This window comes from Nycticebus coucang, chromosome 2 (assembly GCF_027406575.1).
Source record: "Nycticebus coucang isolate mNycCou1 chromosome 2, mNycCou1.pri, whole genome shotgun sequence".
In the NCBI taxonomy this organism is placed as follows: Eukaryota; Metazoa; Chordata; class Mammalia; order Primates; family Lorisidae; genus Nycticebus; species Nycticebus coucang.
The window spans coordinates 138,789,617-138,804,132 of record NC_069781.1 but is presented as its reverse complement, the minus strand read 5'-3'; the positions used below and the strand labels follow the sequence as shown (position 1 = coordinate 138,804,132).

At 41.5% G+C, this 14,516-nt stretch overlaps 1 pseudogene; it reads left to right on the top strand.

Annotated features, from left to right (window-relative positions):
- The first annotated feature begins 386 nt into the window (after positions 1-386).
- LOC128576225 (riboflavin kinase-like) lies at positions 387-14,065 on the top strand (annotated as a pseudogene).
- Positions 14,066-14,516: the final 451 nt, after the last annotated feature.

The window sequence follows — 14,516 nt, the reverse complement described above, 5'->3', positions numbered from 1 at the left end:
CAAACATATACTCAGGTACAGACACACACATATTTTATATGTATACCTATATATATAATATATAAATTAAGTTAAGCATGAATTTCTAATAATGTATTTACCATTACATGAATCTTATCTAGTAAACATGAATCTATACCCCCATTCCCACTACTTGTATGTAATCTCTCTATCTTAAAGTGAGAAATTAAACACAGCCTCTGAGTCCTTGGGTATCTTCTGTTGGGTCAGCAGCATGAATGACCCACCTCAGCATGTCATGGGCACCTTCTGGGCCCTGGTTCTTCTGCCTGCCTGACTGGTAGCACTCACATTGTAGTCTCCCAGCTGGTATGGGGTCCAGGCACTGCCTTGACCGTGGGTAGACGGGACTTGGAGACTGGCAGCAGCCCGTGCCCTGAGCTGATGGCATCATGAGGCACCTGCCATACTTTTGATGGGGCCTAGTGGTTGGGAGCTTCAGCAGGAGCTCCCAGCAACTGGGCATCCCCACAGCTAACTTTCCTGAACAAGTAGTAGATAAGCTTCCAGCTGATGTATTCACTGGTTTCCCCAACAGTGCAAAGAATAAACAAACCAGAGTAGGAATGGGGGGAATGAGAAAACAAGACACACAAGAAACAGAGATCGCACAAGAGATAACGATGGGGTTGGCAGATCTGATGCAGCTGATGCTGTAGCCAACACCAAACCAAACTGTGTGAACAGCTTTACTGACATAGTACCTAAACAAGGTTGCTTATACTAATGATGTTGCAAATCAGCAAGGAAAGCAAGTGGGGATATTTTCATTTTGCAAGGTTGAGGGGAAATAAGAGTACGTGGGGTAAAGATTGACTTTAGGGAGGAAAGGCTACGTGCTTTCTGGGAGATGGAGCAAGGAGAAAGGACTATTGTTTTAGGAAGGAAGGAGAAACAATTTGGGGGTCTTTCCTTGAATCCACCTCCCAAGCAATGGGAGTCTTGCCATCTCATAAACCACACTGCACATCTCCTCCCTTTTTATTTTTTAGTGCCAATAAGTGCCAATTAGTAAACAAATAATTTTTATTGGAGGAGTTGCTTGACTCCAACTCTGCAGAAGAATAACAAGAAACAATAGCTAGTGTAGCTGTGAAAAGCTTTTGGGGGGTGACTGGCTCACCACAACATTGCACAAGATCAGTTCTCTCATGGCTCAGCTTCTTAAGTTGTCCCCATGTCCAGGCTTCACTTTCTGTGATGTCTTGGCTTGATAGATCACTTAGGGCATCGCTCCTAGCTTCCTCATTGGTAGCATCAGAGGGTCTACTGGGTCCATCTTGGTCCATTCCAACCATTCAGGGAGGCAAGGAGGACTGTCAGCTGTTCTAGTAAAAACACAAACATGTCCTCTTCCTTATATTAGCACAGGATCAGGTCTTTGCCAAATACCAGTCAGAGGGTCTTTGCATAGCACCTCGGGATGTTTAGAATTAGGTGCATTCCAAAATTTCTCTGCTAGTATATCCTTGGATATGAATTTTTAAAAAGTTTAAAGAAAAGTGGGCACAAGAGAGATTATGAGGTGTATTGGGGTATATCCCCTTTTTCTTTAATTTGTTCCTGTGAAATTTGAGAAAAATGAGAAAAAGATATAATGACAACATGTAACTCTCTGAGGTGAGGTGTGAGATCCTTCTTTTTTTTTTTTAAAGTTACTTTATTTAATTGTAATTAATATATAATCTATACCTAAAGTATACTATTTGATAAATTTTGACATATATTTGTCTATGAATTGATCACTGTATTCACCCTCAAAGGTTTTTTTTTTGTTTGTTTTGATATTTATTTATTTTTTTAAATTAAATCATAGCTGTGTACATCAGTATGATCATGGGGCACCATACACTTGTTTCATGGAATATTTGACACATTTTCATCTCATTAGTTGACATAGCCCTCCTGGGATTTTCCTAGTTACTTTGCCAAGACATTTACATCCCACATTTGACAAGGCTCACATGTACCCTTGTAAGATGCACCACAGGTGTGATCCTTCCAAACCCCCTCCCTCTAACCACCTCTCCCCTCCCTCCCCACGCTTTCCCTCTTCCCCCTGTTCTTAGGTTGTAACTTGGTTATAGCTTTCATGTGAAGGTCCTAAGTTAGTTTCATAGTAGGGGTAAATACATTGGATATACACTTTACTGAGAAGTATATGTTCCAGCTCCATCCACGTAAACATGAAGGAGGTAAAGTCTCCATCTTTATTCAAGGCTGCGTAGTATTCCATGGTGTACATATACCACAATTTGTTAATCCATTCGTGGATCGATGGGCACTTGGGTTTCTTCCATGACTTAGCAATTATGAATAGGGTTACAATAAAGATTCTGGTACAAATATCTTTGTTATGATGTGGTTTTTGGTCTTATGGGTATATGCCCAGCAGAGGGATTACAGGATTGAATGGCAGATCTATTTTTAGATCTCTAAGTGTTCTCCATATCTCTTTCCAAAAGGAATGTATTAGTTTGCATTCCCACCAGCAGTGCAAAAGTGTTCCCTTTTCTCCACATCCACGCCAACATCTCTGGTCTTGGGATTTTGTGATATAGGCTAGTCTCACTGGAGTTAGATGATATCTCAAAGTAGTTTTGATTTTCATTTCTCTGATGATTAAAGATGATGAGCACTTTTTCATATGTCTGAAGGTCGCTCGCCTGTCTTCTTCGGAGAAGTTTCATTTCAATTCTCTTGCCCAGCCTGTGATGGTATCCCTTGTTCTTTTCTTGCTAGTGCGTTTGAGTTCTCTGTGGATTCTGGTTATTAAACCTTTGTCAGAGACATAACCAGCAAATATCTTCTCCCATTCTGAGGGCTGTTTGCTTGCTTTACTTACTGTGTTCTTGGCTGTGCAGAAGCTTTTTAGTTTGATCAAGTCTCAAAAGTGTATTTTTGAAGCTGCTTCAATCGCCCGGGGGGTCCTTCTCATAAAAAACTCACCCAGCCCAATTTCTTCAAGGGTTTTCCCTGCACTCTCTTCTAATATTTTTATAGTTTCATGTCTTAAGTTTAGGTCTTTAATCTAGTAGGAGTCTATCTTGGTTAGTGGTGAAAGGTGTGGATCCAGTTTCAGTCTTCTACAGGTTGCCATGCCAGTTCACCCAGCACCGTTTGTTAAATAGGGAATCTTTTCCCCACTGGATGTTTTTAATTGGCTTGTCAAAGATTAAATAACGGTAAGTAGCTGGGTTCATCTTTTGGTTCTCTATTCTGTTCCAAACATCTACTTCTCTGTTATTGTGCCAATACCATGCTGTTTTGATTACTATCTATTTGTAGTATAGTCTGAGGTCTGGTAGCGTAATTCCTCCTGCTTTGTTTTTATTTTTGAGTAATGTCTTGGCTATTAGAGGTTTTTTCTGATTCCATATAAAACGAAGTATTGTTTTTTCAAGATCTTTAAAGTATGACAGTGGAACTTTAATAGGGATTGCGTTGAAGGTATATATTGCTTTGGGTAGTATGGACATTTTAACAATGTTAATTCTTCCCAGCCATGAGCATGATATGATTTTCCATTTATTAACATTCTCAGCTATCTCTTTTCTTGGAGTTTCATAGTTCTCTTTATATAGATCTTTCACATCCTTTGTTAGATAAACTCCCAAATATTTCATCTTCTTTGGCATTACTGTGAATGGGATAGAGTCCTTAATTGTTTTTCAACTTGACTATTGTTGGTATATATAAAGGCTACTAATTTATGAATGTTGATTTTGTAACCTGAGACGTTGCTGTATTCCTTGATCACTTCTAGGAGTTTTGTAGTAGAGTCCCTAGTGTTTTCCGGATATACAATCATATCATCTGTGAACAGTGAAAGTTTGATCTCTTCTGACCCTATGTGGATGCCCTTGATCGCCTTTTCTTTCCTAATTGTGGTGGCTAAAACTTCCATCACAGTGTTAAAAAGCAATGGAGACAATGAGCAGCCTTGTCTGGTTCCTGATCTAAGTGGAAATGATTCCAATTTAACTCCATTCAATATGATATTGGCTGTCGGTTTGCTGTATATGGCCTTTATCAGTTTAAGAAATGTCCCTTCTATACCAATTTTCTTAAGTGTTCTGATCATGAAGGGATGTTGGATGTTATCAAAAGCTTTTTCTGCAGCGATTGAGAGGATCATATGATCTTTGTTTTTTACTTTGTTTATGTGCTGAATTACATTTATAGATTTACATATATTGAAGCAGCCTTGAGACCCTGGGATAAAGCCAACTTGATCATGATGTATGATTTGTTTGATATGTTGCTGGATTCTGTTTGTTCGGATCTTGTTGAATATTTTTGCGTCTGTATTCTTTAGTGATATTGGTCTATAATTTTCTTTTTTTGTTGGGTCTTTTCCTGGTTTGGGGATCAGGGTGATGTTTGCTTCATAGAATGTGTTGGGGAGTCTTCCTTCTTTTTCTACCTTTTGAAACAGTTTGAGTAATACAGGTACTAATTACTCTTTAAAGGTTTGGTAGAATTCTGATGTGAAACCATCTGGTCCCGGACTTTTCTTTTTGGGGAGATTTTGTATGGTTGATGTTATTTCCGAACTTGAAATCGGCCTGTTCAACATTTCCACTTGATTCTGGTTAAGTCTTGGAAGGTGACAAGCTTCCAAGTATCGGTCCATTTCCTTCAGATTTTCATATTTCTGAGAGTAAAGTTTCTTGTAATATTCATTAAGGATTTTTTGGATTTCTGAGGAGTCTGTTGTTATTTCGTCTTTGTCATTTCTGATTGATGAGATTAGAGATTTTACTCTTTTTTTCCTGTTTAGGTTGGCCAATGGTTTATCTATTTTGTTGACCTTTTCATAAAACCAGCTTTTTGATTTATTGATCTGTTGTATTGTTCTTTTGTTTTCAATTTCATTTAGTTCTGCTCTGATTTTTGGTTATTTCTTTTCTTCTACTGGGTTTGGGGTTGGAGTGTTCTTCCTTTTCCAGTTGCTTGAGATGTCCCATTAAGTTGCTAACTTCCTCTCTTTCCGTTCTCCTGAGGAAGGCTTGCAGCGCTATAAATTTCTCTCTTAGAACTGCCTTTGCGGTGTCCCAGAGGTTCTGATAGTTCGTGTCTTCATTGTCATTTTGTTCCAAAAATTTGGCAATTTCCTTCTTGATCTCATCTCTCACCCAGCTATCATTCAGCATGAGGTTATTTAACTTTTATGTTTTTGTATGAGTATGTAGATTCCTGTTGTTACTCAGCTCAAGTTTTATTCCATGGTGGTCCGAGAAGATGCATGGAATAACTTCTATTCCTTTAAATTTACTGAGGTTAGATTTGTGACCTAAGATGTGATCGATTTTGGAGTAAGTTCCGATAGCTGATGAGAAGTATGTGTATTCAGTTTTTTTAGGATGAAATGTTCTGTAAATGTCTGCTAGATCTAAATGCTGGATGGTTAGATTTAAATCTAAAATTTCTTTACTCAGCTTTTTTTTGGAGGATCGATCCCTCACTGCCAAAGGAGTGTTAAAATCTCCGACTGTTATGGAGCTGGAGGAAATCAAGTTGCTCATGTCTGTTAGAGTTTCTCTTATGAATTGAGGTGCATTCTGATTGGGTGCATAGATATTAATAATTGAAATCTCATCATATTGAGTATTGCCCTTAACAAATATGAAGTGATCATCTTGTCCTTACTTACTTTTGTTGGTTTAAAGCCTATTGTGTCTGCAAATAAAATTGCAACACCTGCTTTTTTCTGGTTACCATTTGCCTGAAATATGGATGACAATCCTTTCACCCTGAGTCTGTATTTGTCTTTTAAGTTAAGATGTGACTCTTGTAAGCAACAGATATCTGGTCTGAGTTTTTGTATCCAGTCAGCTAACCTATGTCTCTTTAGAGTACAGTTTAAGCCATTCACATTAATGGTGATTATTCATAAGTTTGGTGAAATTTTGGGTATCGAGTTTTTCAAAAGTCCAGTGGACAATTTTAATTTTTTTGCCATTGTAGAAGTTGGAGTTTGATCAGGAGTTTCTGAGTGAGTTTATGTTTGTAGTAGAGGATTGGGTTGGTCATTACGGAGGATAGGTCTGAGAATATCCTGAAGAGCTGGTTTGGTTGTGCCAAATTTCTTCAACATATGAATGTCGTTAAAGTATTTAATTTCTCCATCATAGATGAAACTCAGTTTAGCTGGGTACAAGATCTGGGGTTGAAAGTTATTTTGCTTTAGGAGATTAAAAGTCGATGACCACCCTCTTCTGGCTTGAAAAGTTTCAGCAGAGAGATCTGCAGTCATTCTAATGTTGTTACCTTTGTAGGTAATGGCTTTCTTTCACCTGATAACCTTTAGAATTTTCTCCTTCATGTTGACTTTAGTGAAGCTAATTATGATATGTCTGGGGGATGACTTATTGGTGTTGAATAGTGCTGGAGTTCTGAAACTGTCTGCTATCTGAATTTCAGAATCTCTAGGCATGTCTGGAAAATTCTCTTCCTTAATTTCATGCAGGAGGGCCTCTGTGCCCTTCGAGGGCACTTCATTGTTTTCTGGAACTCCTATTATTCATATATTTGCCTTCTTCAAATTTTCCCAGAGCTCTCTAAGAGAAAGATCCATTTTTTCTCTCCATTTCTCTTCCTCTTTGAGAGTTTGGGAGCGGTCGAAGGCTTTATCTTCGATGTCAGAAATCCTTTCTTCTGCTTGGTCCATTCTGTTGCTGAGGGATTCTACTGTATTTTTCATATCTTTAAGGGCTGCAAATTCTTGCTTCAGTGTGTCTAAGTCTTTGGTGCTTTTGTCTTTAAATTCATTAAATTCTTGAGACAACTTTTGAATTTCTCCTCGGATTCCTAATTCCATTTTATCAATCTTGTATGCAATCCAAATTCTGAATTCGATTTCTGACATGTCTGCCAATTGTTTATGAATGGGATCTTCAATTACATCTGCCATTTCTTTCCTTGGTGGGGTTGATCTATTCTGGTTATTCATGTTACCAGAGTTTTTCTGCTGATTCCGCCCCATGGTTGTTTTACTCCCTTTGATTTTTACCCTAGGGTTTTGTTGAGCACCTGTTCAGTGTTGTAGCCTGAGAGACTGGGGCCCTGTCTGGTGTGGTGGGGTTGAGTGGTTCTGACTTATTGTCAGCTGGCTTCTGTTTGACCTCAGTGAAGCACTTATCCTGGGTTGAAGTCTCAGTTCTCTGAGTCGGCCCTACCCTGGATGTTTCCGGGGTCTGTAAGTCACCTCAGGCAAATCCTATACTCAGGGGTGGCCTCCTCTGGTTGCCCAGGGAGGCAGGGGGTATGGCTTCAGCCATCTCAGGGAACTGCCACTCTGATGTGGGTCTCCCCCAGCCTCACTCCTGTGTCCCAGAGTCAGGACTGACCAGCCACAGTTCGGGCACTGTCCACGCCCCGACAAATCCCTCAAGAATCTGGACTCCCGGGGGACAGGTCTCCGGATCCCAGAGTGTGGGTGGGGTGGGTTGCTGGGAGCTCAGAGCCACTGCCAGCAAGCTCACTCCTTTCCTCCCAATCTTTGGCTCCACTGCACCGCTGCAGCCCAAGCCTCCAGGCTTCAGAGTGGGGGTGGTGGGGGGGTGGCTGGAGCCCCGAACCGCCAGGCAGCAAACAGACTAAGCTCCACTCAGTTCCTTGCCCAGCCACACGGCAGGTGCTCAGGTCTCCAGAGCACAGAGCGAGGGTCGGGAGAGCGCCAGGAGCCCAGAGCCACCAGGGGCTCGGTGCTGCAGGGAGCCCTGTCGGCGAGCAAATTCAGTTCCTCCCAGACACTCGCCCAGTTGTACTGCTGCAGCTCAAGCCTTCAGGCTTCAGAGTGGGGGTGGGGTGGAGGGAGCGGCTGGAGCCCAGAACCGCCAGGCTGCGAACAGACTCAGCTCCACCTAGTTCCCTGCCTGGCCACAAGGCAGGCGCTCAGGTCTCTAGACCACAGAGTGAGGGCGGGGCGAGCGACGGGAGCCCAGAGCCAGCAAGGGCTCAGAGCTGCAGGGAGCCCAGTCAGCAGCAAGCAAATTCAGTTTCTCCCAGTCTCTCGCCCAGTTGTACCACTGCAGCTCAAGCCTTCAGGCTTCAGAGTGGGGGTGGGGTGGAGGGAGCGGCTGGAGCCCAGAACCACGCAGACACTCAGGTCTCGGGACCACAGAGTGAGGGCAGGTCGAGCGCCGGGAGCCCAGAGCCAGCAAGAGCTCAGAGCTGCAGGGAGCCCAGTCGGCAGTGAGCAAATTCAATTTCTCCCAGTCTCTCACCCAGTTGTACCGCTGCAGTTCAAGCCTTCAGGCTTCAGAGTGGGGGCAGGGTGGAGGGAGCAGCTGGAGCCCAGAACCACGCCGGCGCTCAGCTCTCCCGGCACAGAGCGAGGGCGGGGCGAGCACCAGGAGCCCAGAGCCAGCAAGGGCTCAGAGCTGCAGGGAGCCCAGTCAGCAGCGAGCAAATTCAGTTTCTTCCAGTCTCTCGCCCGGTTGTACCGCTGCAGCTCAAGCCTTCAGGCTTCAGAGTGGGGGCAGGGTAGGGGGAAGCGGCTGGAGCCCAGAACCACTGGGCAGCAAACAGACTCGGCTACCCCCAGTTCCCTGTATGGCCACACTGCAGGCGTTCAGTTCTCTGGACCACAGAGTGGGGGCAGGGGGAGCACCAGGAGCTCAGAGCAGCTGGGAGCTCAGAGCAGCTGGTAGTGAGTTTGACTCAGTTATATGCCTGGTTGTATTGTTGCCCAAGGAGGGTGCTGCACCTCGCCTCAGGGAAGCACCACCCTGGTGAGGGTCTCCCTCCGCTGACTGTCCTGACCTCTCTCCCGTGCCCCAGAATCAGCACTGACCAGCCACAGCTTGGGGACTGTCCTCTCCCCTTTAGGAGTCACCCAAGAATCCGAACTCCTGGGGGACAGGCTTTCAGACCTCAGAGAGAGTGGAGGGAAGTGCTGGGTGCTCAGAGTTGCCGGCAAAGGATATTTACAGATCTATACAGTTTTATGCCTGGCAGGAGAATGCCTAGGCATCCTAGTAAGGGAGGTAGGTCCAGTTTGTAGTAGGTCTCTCCCGTGAAGTATAGTGGGATGGCCTTTGATTTCTGCCCTTTTGTTTGTGGGTCCCTTAAGCCAATCAGATGAGGGAGGGGGGACTCCCGTCTGCTTGGTGATGGGTTTTGTACCTTTTGTTTGCTTCCTTGTGGTTGCAGCTCTCCTCAGCGGGGTTGATGTGTGCTCTTCAACTTTCTCGCTTGGTGTTGCTCGAATCCATCAGGTTACTTGCTAAATTTTCGTCCCCTAACTCTCCTTCAGGACGGGAACCCCTGTGGAAAGCTGGCTTCAGTCCGCCATCTTCCCATCATCCTGAGATCCTTTTTTAGCAAATATTCCATCATTAATAGCTATATAGTTGCAATACTAAGTAAAATTAGCAAATGTCATTTGCCACCATGGGGAAGTTTGTGTTGTATTCTTTTTTAAATTAATGTGGCAACTATTTTATAATAGGGAGTTAAAACCTGTTTTGGTGTTGTATTTAAATGCACCCATTCCAAAGGACCAAAAGGTTTTTATAACAAAGTAATAGACACATGAGGAGTAGGAAAGATTAGAGAGCTGTGTTCTTTGCAAAGTGCAGTTGACCTTGGTTAGAGCTTCTGTTGCAGTAGGTGTTAAAGAACAAGAAGAGGAAGGATAACTTGTTCTTTATGAATGTCCAAGGGGGGGCTTTAAGTCTTTTGGGGCAATTTGCAATGAAGGACGGAGCCAATTAATATTTCTCAGTAATTGTTGAAAATCATTTAGGGTAGTTAATTTATGAGTACAAATTAGGAGTTTTTGAGGGCATATCTGATGATCCTCAATGAGGTGAGTCAAATAGGAAAAGAAGGGAACACTGTATCTCTTCTGGGCTGTACGTAATCCAAAGGCAGGTTTTATTTTTTGTTGTTGGTGGTTACAAAATCCAAGTTCATATACAAAAGTAGGAAACACATTTAGATGTCTCTTTTGAAAGAATGTTTTAGTCTTTCTTAACTGAGTGTTTTTTTTTTAAAGAAAAACAATGCAATTTTTAAATACTGCTTTGAAATTTAAAATTGCAGCAATATACTTAGTTTTCTTTATCTATGAAATGTTGCAATTCTAATTCAAACCTTGTAAAGTCATAAGAAATTGTGTCTGCACTACTTGGTGGTAAAGTTCACATATATGTTAGTTTGCATCTAAAACAGAAGAGGAAATAGGAATTATCACAGTAGAGACCCAATTTTAATCTTAACATGTGCAAAGTTTCAGTGGTAACAGTTAAGTGTGGAAAGTTCAGAAGAAATTAAACTGGAAGGGGTACAATTCACATTATCAAGAAGATTTGGATGTTAAGGCTTTCACTGAAGTTTGTGATCTTAATTAGTTTTGCCTTTGTTATTTGTACTTGCAGAGAAAACCATACAGTTTCAAAAATTTATTTGAACAGGATGCAGTTACCATATTACACCTGAACTCAAAATTTGGATAAAGAAAAAACAAAGAAACAATGAACTTCAAGTCAATTTTATGTGCACAAGAGTTGAAAAATGTGAGCAACTTTAAAGAGAAATTGATTCTAAAATTTATAAAACCTATAAATAGAGGACAAACCAGTATATTAAAATAGATTCTTTAGCAAGTTAAAATCTTTCAGTTTAAATATACACTTGCATCTACTTTAGATGAAAGATAAAACTCACTCCTTAAAGTGGCTCTACTTTGGCAGATACAAATATTTGTAATAAATGCACACCTGTTATATGTAATTTATCAGTGAAAACATTCTAGATGATTCACAAAGTTTTTATGGCATCTGTCTTATTTTCATCACAGTAAATACATTTATCACCAGATAACTAACTTAGTTTAGATATTCTATTTTTTCACATCAGTGTATTGGGAAATCACCACCACCACCCCCCAACTCCCGTAAACCAGAGTAACAAAAATATTTCTGTGACATATAAATTATTTAGTTTAAAAAGCTTTAAATGCATGTTTTTTCATTAATAACTGGGTCAGATGACTTACCAAAAGGAATGATTTTACATAGTAATACCAGATTTTGTGGAATTACTTAAAGATTACTGTAAGTCAGGTTAAGTAAGTACAGATAAGTTCACTACACAGATTCCTGTCTGAATCTTTTAATATTTGAAGGTACTTTTAGAGTAGGATCTGAATTACTTTCCCAATAGTCAAAGAAAAGTTTTATAACACTTATAAATAGTTGTTGGTTTGTTGCCAACCATATGACAATAAACATGAAAGTTCTACACTTTAAACTGGGTATAAATCAACCATATTCAATTATTAAATTAAAACAAAAAATGTTAAATCCTGAAAGCTGAAGTAAGATTTTGTTTTGGTTACAGAGAGGTGGAGTAATGGGCCTGGTGTCTCATTGGCTGCTGCTTGTGGAGGAGGGGGTGGCGTGGACTGCCTATAAGGAACATGGGAGGGAGGTAGATTATGATCAGTATGTCATCTCTGTTTTGAACCTGTGAGAGCAACCAGGCATCCTGAGAAAAGGTGTAGAGAAAAAGGAATAAACCGGGAGGAATGATACACATTCACTGGGAAGTTGGGGCTCAGGGATCTTGGTGAGTGTTAAGGTGGTAGGGTGCAGAACCTGTGATTTCCAGTGAGAGACTTACAGTGTTGAAAGATTTTCTGTACAGTACAATTTTATTCGAGACCACAAATCCAGACTAGGGGGGTTCACTTGGTAAATGGTTGTGGGGTGCTCTGAGGAACAGCGTGAGGGCCCATCCAGGGAGGAGATAGATCTCTCTCTATGGGGCAAGAGAGAGTCCTGTGGGGCAAGGGAGACAGGAGGAGAACCTGTTGTCCTGCTAACCGATTAACTTGTGGCCAGGCCTCAGGAGGGTAACATAATTGAGCTACCATAGAGGATTAAGGGCGTCCTAATAGAAGAACATCTGCAGTGAAAGGGATATTTTGATGGTGATTATGTTCTGCCTCTTCTTTCCACAATAAGTAATCACCACCAGAAAGACATGCCTTTGCCACAGACTTCTAATCATTAGGAGGGAGAATGTCATTAGACAAAGGGTTCACTATGGCCAGAGTGAATGGAATAGTTAGGTTATATTGCAGACAAGACTGTTTTGGGTCTCTGAGGGTTTTAAAAGAAAGAGGCTGATGCTGGCGATTTTGATTGCACTGTTGGTCAACAGTTTCAATAATTGGAAACCAAGAAAATCCATCTAAAAAATGTATCTGTACATGAGCTTTATTCTAAGGTCACTTGAAAAGGTGATTTTGAATTCTGTCCTGATATAACAAAAGGAGGCGGCAGAGATAGAAATTTAGAAGGGGAGGAGCCAGGTGTCAGGCAAAATGGTGTGGGCTAGGATGGAGGGGAGACATGAAGTCTAGCCATAGTCAATAGCTCAGAGGGATCAGGGTCTTTATCAGAAACAGAAGAGTAATGCTCCTCAGCATATTTTCATTTCTCATTTTTTTCTTGAGACAGAGTCTCACTTTGTCACCCTTGGTAGAGTCCTGTAGCATCACAGCTCACAGCAACCTCTAACTCTTGGGTTTCAGCAATCCTCTTGCCTCAGCCTCTCAAGTAGCTGGGGCTACAGGCACCCGCCACAACACCCAGCTTATTTTTTGTTGTTGTTGTTGTTGCAGTTGTCATTGTTGTTTACAGGCTGGGGCTGGGTTAGAACCCCCCTGCCTTGGTGTACGTGCCTGGCACCCTACCCACTGAACTACCGGTGCCGCCCTCATTCCTCATTTTCCAATTCTTGTTGAGAGAGATACCAGGGGAAGAGGTTTATCATACGTAGGTCTTTCTGCTGGAGCAGGAGAAACAGTGTCTGAAAAGGGGGATGCATCTGTTCATGATTAGGATCTAAACAGTCCTTAATTAGTTCCTAAAGAGAGAAAGCATCAATAGAAACATTAGAAGGTCTATTGGCTGTGTAATAAGAACAGTTTCTCCCCTACTCTGTCCCAGGTGGCAGTGTTAACAGTGCCTTTCTCAGGGAACCAAGGACAAACTTCTTAAATAAAGTGAAGAAACTGCTCTAACTGGGTAACATGAATATGATAGCCACAGGTTTTTAACATAGACTTAAGCATTAGAATAAATAATTCTCACTCCTTTGAGCCTGACTGTCCTATAATGTATTATTCCTGACAAGTTCCCCCAAACATGAATTTACTTATGAACTACCCAGTTCCTCTTTTCTTCTCATTGGGCCTTCCCTCATCTGCGTGCACCTACTATCCCATATTCTGGTCCTTGTTCCGGGAACCATTTTTCATGAACCAGGGCAAAGAGTAAATAAACTGGAGTGGGAATGGTGGGGAATGATAAAATAAGATACACAAGAGACAAAGATTACACAAGAGGTAAGGATGGGGTTGAGAGTTCTGATGCAGCTGATGGCTGCAGCCAGCACCATACCATATAGTACCTAAACAAGGTTGCTTATACTAACAATGTTGCAAATCAGCAAGGAAAGCAAGTGGAAATATTTTCATTTTACAAGGTTGAGGGGAAGTAATAGTACATGGGGTAAAGATTAACTTTAGGGAGAGAAATCTATCTGCTTTCTGGGAGAGGGAGCAAGGAGATATGACTATTTTTTTAGGAAGGGAGAAGAGGCAGTTTGGGGATCGTTCCTTGAATGCACCTCCAGGGGCTGTGGGGGTCTTGCCACCTCACAATTCACACTCCACACACTGTTATTTATTATGGTTTGGCCAGTGTTGGAAGTGGAGATGTTTACAAGATGGTGATGAGCATATGCTGGAACCCATACTGTGTATGTGTGTGTGTGTGTGTGTGTGTGTGTGTGTGTGTGTGTACTATAAGAATATAAAAAGGTCCATGAAACTCCCATCATGCCTACCTTCAATAAAGACTTCTATGGGGAAATCCTCAATGTGGCCATTCTTGGCTACATCACACCAGAACAGAACTTCGATTCTTTAGAGTCACTTATTTCAGCAATTTACAGTGATATTGAACAAGCCAAGAGACAACTATATTTACCAGAACATTTGAAACTCAAAGAAAACAGTTTCTTCCAGGTTCTTTTTTTTTTTTTTTTTTTAAGTGTTATTCTTTTTTTTTTTTTTTTTTTTGGTTTTTGGCCAGGGCTAGGTTTGAACTCACCACCTCCAGCATATGGGACCGGCACCCTACTCCTTGAGCCACAGGTGCCGCCCTTCTTCCAGGTTCTTAAAAGCAAAACAATGAATGTCCACTAATGAAATATCATATTACTTATTAATTCACTGATTTCTAGTATTTCACTATAACTCTCCAGTCTCTTTTTGGTTAAATTTTAAACAGCCTTCCACTGTTATTAGTTTAAGTAGTACAAAGTAGTTACCATATTGTGCTTCACCTATTAAATTAACCCATCATCACTACAAAGATTCATTTAAAAATAGTTTATGAATATTTTTCCCATTCCGTAGGTTGTCTTTTTACTGTGGTGATTATTTCTTTAGCTACACAGTTTAACTTTTT